Source organism: Chelonoidis abingdonii, chromosome 1 (genome assembly GCF_003597395.2).
Source record: "Chelonoidis abingdonii isolate Lonesome George chromosome 1, CheloAbing_2.0, whole genome shotgun sequence".
NCBI lineage: Eukaryota > Metazoa > Chordata > Testudines > Testudinidae > Chelonoidis > Chelonoidis abingdonii.
In genome coordinates, this window is record NC_133769.1 from 190,500,153 (window position 1) to 190,508,110 (window position 7,958).

At 46.6% G+C, this 7,958-nt stretch overlaps 1 long non-coding RNA gene across 1 annotated transcript in view; it reads left to right on the forward strand.

The window, feature by feature from the left end:
- The first annotated feature begins 450 nt into the window (after positions 1–450).
- Positions 451–7,958, forward strand: part of LOC142047871 (uncharacterized) — a 30,288-nt gene continuing 22,780 nt past the window's right edge. Inside the window, exon 1 of the long non-coding RNA XR_012657154.1 lies at positions 451–524. This is a non-coding gene — a long non-coding RNA (uncharacterized LOC142047871). The remainder of the gene's footprint in view (positions 525–7,958) is intronic.

Sequence of the window (7,958 nt, forward strand, 5' to 3'; positions counted from 1 at the left end):
CTACCTAGGGGGGTTAGATACACATTTTCCATTAAAGTTAATGAGAGTTGTGCATCTAGAACCCGTAGGAAGCTTTGAAAATCTCAGCCATAGTGGTTTTTAGAATACAATTTTTCAAGGAGTTTAAGATCCTTTGGACCCTCTTGGCTGCAGCTAACGATTGCATTTCCCCTCTTTATTAACTACCAGTAGCTTGAATCCTCTTTAACATTGGTAATACAGTCCATTTTCTAAAGATAAAAATGCATATAATGATGAAATACCATGGCTTCACTATCAGTGTGGGGGATGGGTGGGAACAGAAAAGAAATCTGGATAAAAGTCCATCTGGGGTTAAAGCCTAAATTTAACTTGTCTTTGGCAGACTAAGTTTATATTAGCAAATTTTGGCTTATTTGGAAAGGAGAATAGAAGGAATTTACTGTTTGAAATGGGTCTCATTTTCTGCAATCTTCATCTCTCTCTGCCTTCTCCCCATCACTGTCTCATTGGTCTCATGAAAGCCCCTGTGGACAACCTGGAATGTAAGTGAATCTTTTTGCTTATTATGTGAGGGAAATCGCAAATACAGTCGAAGTCTTGGGCAACAGTTGGTTCTAATTATTGTGCCAGAGTATGCATGGATAAAGCTTTCAAAAGTAGGGAATCGGAAAACTAGAGATACTAAATTCAACAGTTTGAGATATATTTGTGTACAAATTAGTTTAGAGGGGAAACAAACTCTCTTGTAAAGCACAGAACAGATACAAAGTGATCACATATTAACAAAGTCCCTGAGGATACTAGGATAAAATTAAGCAACAAGACAAAGAAAAGAAAACAAACAAACAAAATTGTTATACAAAACACTTGGGAGTATCCTGAAGAGTATCCATCAACTACAACTGTTATTGGATGATGAAAAAGTGAGGACACCAAACAACCAAGTAGAAGTGCCACCACCATATAGATCAGAATAAAGTTTAAGGTACTAAAATAGTTAAGTGTAATAATTATGGCAAAAAAGGCATAATACCAAGTTTTTAGATAATAATATTCCTTTGTAGATCTCAAAGTCTTTTACAACAGAGGTCTGTATCCTTATCCCCTTTGTGACACCCATTTTACAGATGGGGAAACTGAAGCCCAAGAGGGAAGTGCATTGCTGAAGGTCACCTAGTAAAGTAGTGACAGAGCTTAGAATTGAAGCCAGGTCTGCCTGAGTCCCAATCTAGTGCCCTTTTCATTAGGCTGTGTTGCCTTCCCACAAGGAAGTAATACTGGGGCCTCAGTTAGGTACAGAATAATGGGCACTGCTAGCCAGTTCTCAGTTTGTTAAAAAGTGCCATGCTATTGCTTCTGGTTTTATTAACCTTTAGAGGGCTCCTGGATTTGGATGGGGGTATACAAATGTTTTACTTTCTAAAATTGTATAGAGATTATTGGTAAGCATTTGAAACTGACAGGACTGGATCATGGGACTAGATAGTCACTTACAGGTGGGTATTTTTACCCCCATACAGATCAGATCTTATATCCTTTTCAGTGTTTTTACCCTGGAAATATACAGAGTTCAAAATAATGCATTTTCATTGGCTTATCCAGCTCATTAGGCCATATGTTCTTTGACAAATAGAGTATCTTAGCTTTTCAGTCTCCAAGACCCATTTTGTTAAGGATGGAAATAAATGTGGAAGTAAAATTTTTAAAAATGTTAAAAACCTAAGTTCCATTGGATGCTTTTGCAGTAAGGCACTCTTGAAAATATTTCTCATTGTCTAAAATGAGCGACAATACAGCACAATCTTGCAAGGACAGACCAATGAAATAGGTGAACTAATGGGGTGACCATCCACATTAAAAGAAAATAAAGGACAAATGTATGGAAAAAGTACCAGACAAAGCCTATCTTTATGAGACAACACCTCAGAATGTTTTCTGCTAGAACAGGGGTTGGCAACCTTTCAGCTGTGGTGTGCTGAATCTTCATTTATTCACTCTAATTTAAGGTTTCGCGTGCCAGTAATACATTTTAACGTTTTTAGAAGGTCTCTTTCTATCTCTATAACATATAACTAAACTATTGTTGTATGTAAAGTAACCAAGGCTTTTAAAATGTTTGAGAAGCTTCATTTAAAATTAAATTAAAATGCAGAGCCCCCTGGACCAGTGGCCAGGACCCGGGCAGTGTGAGTGCCACTGAAAATCAGCTTGAGTGCTGCCTTCGGCACCTGTGCCATAGATTGCCTACCCCTGTGCTAGAACAAACATACACTGAAAAACACATCTTTGTATGACAATATTATTTGTATTGTTTAATTATTAATGTGAAGTACCGGATAGCTACATGAAAAAGATTATCACCCACTGACCTACAGTATCTAATTTATATAAGTATGGGATACAGAAAGAATGTGAGCCCCAACTGATGCCATATGAACTATGGATGTTTTGGGAAATTATTGCAGAGGGTGAGGAAGAGAAGAGGTTGCGCACTCCCAGCAGTAAGAGAATAAAAGGATTTAATGAGTTTGTGATGAGGTGTGTATCCCACACAGGCAGTAAAAGGGTTATGGCATGCCTGAGAGGCCAATTATGCTACGTAGCTGCACCTATGCGGTGAGCCAGGTTTAATTAAAGATGAAGCCCAGCGGGGGAAGGAGTTGCATAGTGACTAGAGAGAATGCTGCAGCCCCTCTCTTCACACTAGCGAATGGGGAGACTGGCAGTGTCAAGGAGGAAGCCTAGAGAGACAGTTGGCCACGGTATCCTAAGTAGAGAAGTCTGGCAAAAGGCCAGAAAAGAAAGCAAGCAGCTAGCGGGGTGGAGCATGCTCCACTGGGGAGCCCTGACAAAAAGGCGGAATATGGATTTTGAAGGAGCAAGCCTGAGGAAGTGTTCAACTGAAGAACAGAGTGAGATGAAAGGCCAAGGCTGAGAAAGGTGGAAATTGCTTTGTCTGTATTTTTGGATTTGGAATTTTGTTTGGGGATTCCAGGGAGAGCCCTGAGAGCACCTGTTTCTGAAAGAAGGGTGAACGAAGAGAGGTTGTGGAGAGATGGTCTGAAAAACAAGACTATAATAGGAAGAAATCAAAGAGATGCAGCAACAAAGAGGAGACTTGGCTGCTGGTTACAGTGTCGCTGGATTGAAATCCATTTTAGTGGGTAGGCCACGGTTCCCTTACTAGCCACTACGGAAGGTGGTGAGAGACCTCTGAGGAGGGCATAAGGATGACTGAAAATATGGATAGAAGTGTGTGAGACCGAAAACTTTCTGAAAGGACACTGAATGGTCTTTTGTCAAACTTATTACCCTGGAAAGGGCAGAAGTAAAGTGTGACCTAGCCAGAGGGCTGAGTGACAAGAAGAGGTGTATCACTACGAGCACTGGCAGGAGATTCAAGAGAAAAAAGAGCTGCTACAACATGTCCAGCCCTGAGGGGGTGCATCAACAGTGAATCCACCTTTCTACAGGGTTGCATTCTCACCTTCTTTTCTGGTCATTTTGTACTGTTCTGGCATTGCAGGGCAGTTAGAAAACTGCCCTGAAGCATTTGGGCTGAGGATTGCCCTGGTGTGAATGAGTCCCAGGATGGTGTAAGGCTACCATAAATAGCTGTAGACCACCTACTCCCACCACACATCACATGATGGGGCTGGGGAAATCCGTGTGGGGAGTGACACATCACAGGTATATCCAAGCAAGGTCAGAATGCACAGTGGCTGATCCTTGGATGGCAGAGTGATCTCTGTGGACCCACATAGTTTAAAACAAAATTTTCACTCAATTCCAAGGTTGGGGAAATATAAAGTTGGCTGAGAGCCACCTTTTCGCCCACACTCAGGTATGCTCAATTCAGGTGAAGAGCCAGCCCAAAACCTGCAAATATCTGAAAAGCTGGACATCAGAGAGACATAGGCATTGTTGGGAATCCACAATCTCAGTAAGGCTGTTTGAAACGTTGGCAAATGCTTTTTTGTTTTAACCATGGAGACAGAGGTGCTTACAGTTTAATTAGAAACAATCAGTTCTCCCTCTGCCTAAATTGCTGAATAATAAACTATAGCCACAGAGAGTTTGTCCTCTAAACATTCTCACTACCCTACTCAGCCAGACCCTTAGCTGAGCTGAATTCTATTAGGGCTATCTCAGCTCTTGTGAACTGAAACTCATTTAATTAAAACTTATGCATACTGATTTAAGATTGCCACCTACATGCAGCATTCTCCATAAATTGTGGGCCCAACTTTTAAAAATGTAGGCACTAAGCTGGAAAACCATATAATTTGTGGTATACTTTATTATTGTTTATTCCTCATCTTGGTGGCTGGAAAGTGGGAGTGGAAGCAGGACCGGAGCTAGTGTTTTTAGCGCCCTAGGCGCATGGCCATTTCGCCTCCGCGCGCACTGGTCCTGCTGCTCTGGTGAACCTGCCGCAGTCGTGCCTGCGGAGAAGGTCCGCTGGTCTGCGGCTCTGGTGGGGCTGCCGCAGCCGTGCCTGCGGGAGGTCCACCGGAGCCACGGGAGCAGTAGACCGTCCGCAGGAATGCCTGCGGCAGCTTCACTAGAGCCGCGGAACCAGGGGACCCTGCGCAGACATGACTGCGGCATGTCCACTGGAGCCGCCTGCTGCCCCCACCCCCGGCAAAATGCTGCTCCCCAATAATCCGGGCGCCCTAGGCGATTGCCTAGGCCGCCTAAATGGAAATGCCAGCCTTGAGTGGAAGCAGGGATGTGTTAACTGTGTTGAATGGTAGGAACAACTCTAGGGGAAATGCTGGGGGAAATGTTGCTTCATCTCAAACAAATATAAGACTGCATTATCTTTGTAGGACGTGGAACAGGACTGTGAAAATGGGGACTACTCTGTAGCCTTTGGGACAGGAGGCAACTCAAGTTGACTCACGTTACATAAGTAACGTAACAGCAGCTTAAGGAATTGATCCAGTGAGAAGCTGATTACACTGCTCTACAGCCAAAATGATTCTGAAATAAATGTAGTCAAACTTTACTAATTCTGGGTCACTGAGAAGGAAAATGATGCTTAAAATTGTTGATTGGCTCTAGTCTAGCTGTTGGGCTCCAGACTACAGCAGTGGAATCTCCTGGCAGGTGACCACCCTCTACTCCGGGTTCCAGCCCAGGCCCTGTGGACTGCAGCTATCTAGAGTGCCTTCTGGTACAGCTACAACTCCTGGACTACTTCCCATGGCCTCCTCCAACACCTTCTTTGTCTCCACCACAGAAACTTCCTCCTGAGTCTGACAACGCTTGTACGTCTTAGTCCTCCGTAGTATATGCCTCTCACTCTCAGTTTCTTGCATGCCTCTTGCTCCAGTTTCTTACAACACACACAACTTCCTCTCCTCTGGCTTCTTTGGCCCTGACTGGAGTGAGCCCTTTTTAGCATCAGAGGGGCCTTAATTAGAGTCAGGAGCTAAGCACTCACCTGATCTTAGTGGTTAATTGGAGTCAGGTATTCTCTTAGCCTAGAGCAGCCCCTGTTCTGGTCACTCAGGAAACAGAAAACTGCTTATCCAGTGGCCAGTACATCTGGCCACTGGCCTGGGTCATCACATATCCTCCCCCTGCTCAACACCAAGGGGTTGGGCAGTTGGGACATCGAACGTGTACACTGATAAGCCATTGGTTGCATGGTGAGCCTCTCTGTGCTGTATGCGGAACTGGAAAGGTTGAGAGGATAAGAACCACTGGTTACTCTTGTGTCCTTTCCTTCTTCCATTGCATCCATTGAAGAGGGGCATGGTCGGTCATGAGGACAGATCTGCACCCAGCAAGTAGTAACACATGTTTCCATGGCCCATTTATGGCGGCACTCACTTTCTACCACTGCATATTTTTGTTCCCTTGGAAGGAGTTTCTTGCTGAGGTAGAGATTGGGTGTTCTCTTTCCCAACCATCTCTGACAGGACAGCCCTAACTCCACCTCGGACACATTTGTCTCAGAGATGAATTCCTGGTGAAATCCGGGCTATCATATGGGGTTACTGCAGAGGGCACTCTGTAGGATGCCCTCTATGCTGCTTGGACCATCTGAATGGATTTGGACCACAGGCCTTCACTAAGTCCATTAGGGACTTGCCCTGTGGTAAAATGGGGGATGAAACGCCAGTAATACCCACCTCCTAGCAATGCTCAGACTTGCTTCTTACCACTTGGTTGTGGCCAATTTTTGTGGCCTCTAACTTGTTCGTTGAAGTTCCAGGCCTACCTACCATGCAGCACAGATATTTTGGCCTCCGTGAACCCCACAGCACACTTAACAGGGTTTTCCGTAAGGCCAGCTTGCCTGAAGGTATCAAGGACTGCCCTCACCTTCTTCAAGTGGCTTTACCAGTCTGGGGTATGAATCACCATGTCATCAAGTAGCCGCAACATGCTGGCATGAGGGTGTAGTAACTTGTCCATTAGGCGCTGAAAGGTAGCAGGGGCCCATGTAGTCCAAAAGGAAGGACATATACTGGAAAAGACCCTCTGGTGTAGCGAACGCCATCTTCTATGCATTTTCGGCTAGGAGAATCGCCAGTACCCCTGTGTCAAGTCTAGGGTCTTAAGCACCAGGCATTCCCAAGATGATCCACTAATTCGTCTATTCGGTATAGGGTAGGCATCAACTGGGATATCTCATTTAGTCGACGGAATCTTTGCAGAACCTCGTGGTGCCATCAGGTTTGGGCACCAACACTATTGGGCTGGATCACTGACTGTAGATTCTTCAATGATCCCCATCTCCAGCATTTTCCTGACTTCTGCTTTTATTTCCTCTTTTTGCTGCTGGCACCTGGTGGGCCTCATTGTTACTCTGGCTTCAGATTCATGACGATGTGGTGATATGTCCAGTTGTGCAACCGGCTTTGTTGAGAATTCGGTCTTGATATGGGCATCATCTCAGTTACCTCTTTTCTTCTGGGCTGTCATTAGATCAGAAACCCTCACCTGTTCAGAGTTTTGTTCCTGGTGCAGGCTTTTCCAAACCACTGTGTAAGCTCTCGATATGCCAGGGTTTCAGAAAGGTTGACTGATATATCTGCTCTAGTTTTCGACATACTGTCGACCTTGTAATTTATCTTCCCCCATGGGTTCAACTATTTCATAGGCCCTTGCCACTGGGCCAACAGCTTACTTTCAGCGTGGGTACCATACCATTACTCAGTCACCGGGCTGAAACTGACGAACCTTGGCTTGACATTTGTACAGGGCCGGCTCTAAATTTTGCTGCCCCAAGCAAAAACAAGACCCCCCCGCCCTCCCCAAGAGTCGCATCACCCCTCGCGCCCCCCGAGCATTGCGTCACCCCACCCGGCCCCGAGCGTAGCGTCGCCCCCGTCCCTGCCCCCCCGAGTGCCACCCAGTCCCCTGCCCCCCGAGTGTCACATCACACTGCCCAAGTCCCCGGCCCCTCTGAGCATCACGTCGCGCCGCCCCAATTCCCAGCCCCTCCGAGCGTCACGCCGCCCAAGTCCACGCCCTCTCCGAGCGTCGCGTCGTGTCGTCCAAGTCCCACCCCCTCTGAGTGTCGCGGCGCCCAAGTCCCCTGCCCCGGAGTGTCACTTGCGTTACCCCAGTCTCCTGCCCACTGAGCGCCGTGCACCAAGTATCCCGCCCTCCCGAAGCATTGATCGCGCTGCCAAGTACCCTGCTCCCTGAGCACCATGCCCTAAAGCCGTCCCGCCAAGTGCTGCGCGCCCAAGTCCCTGCCCCCCAGATGGCGCCAACGCCTCCCAAGCCCCGCCTTCCCCCCAGCAAACCAAAAAAACAAAACAAACCCTGAGTGCCACCCAGTCCCAAGTGACCCCAAGCATGTGGTGGTTAGGCTGGTGTCTGGAGCCGGCCCTGTTTGTAGTAGGTTTGCTGGGCTCTTGGGCCTTCTCTAGGTGCTCTCACTATGGGGAGGACCCGGGCTTCCAGTCCCTCATCTGTAGCACGTGCTTTATTTATGTTCTTCCCCTATACTG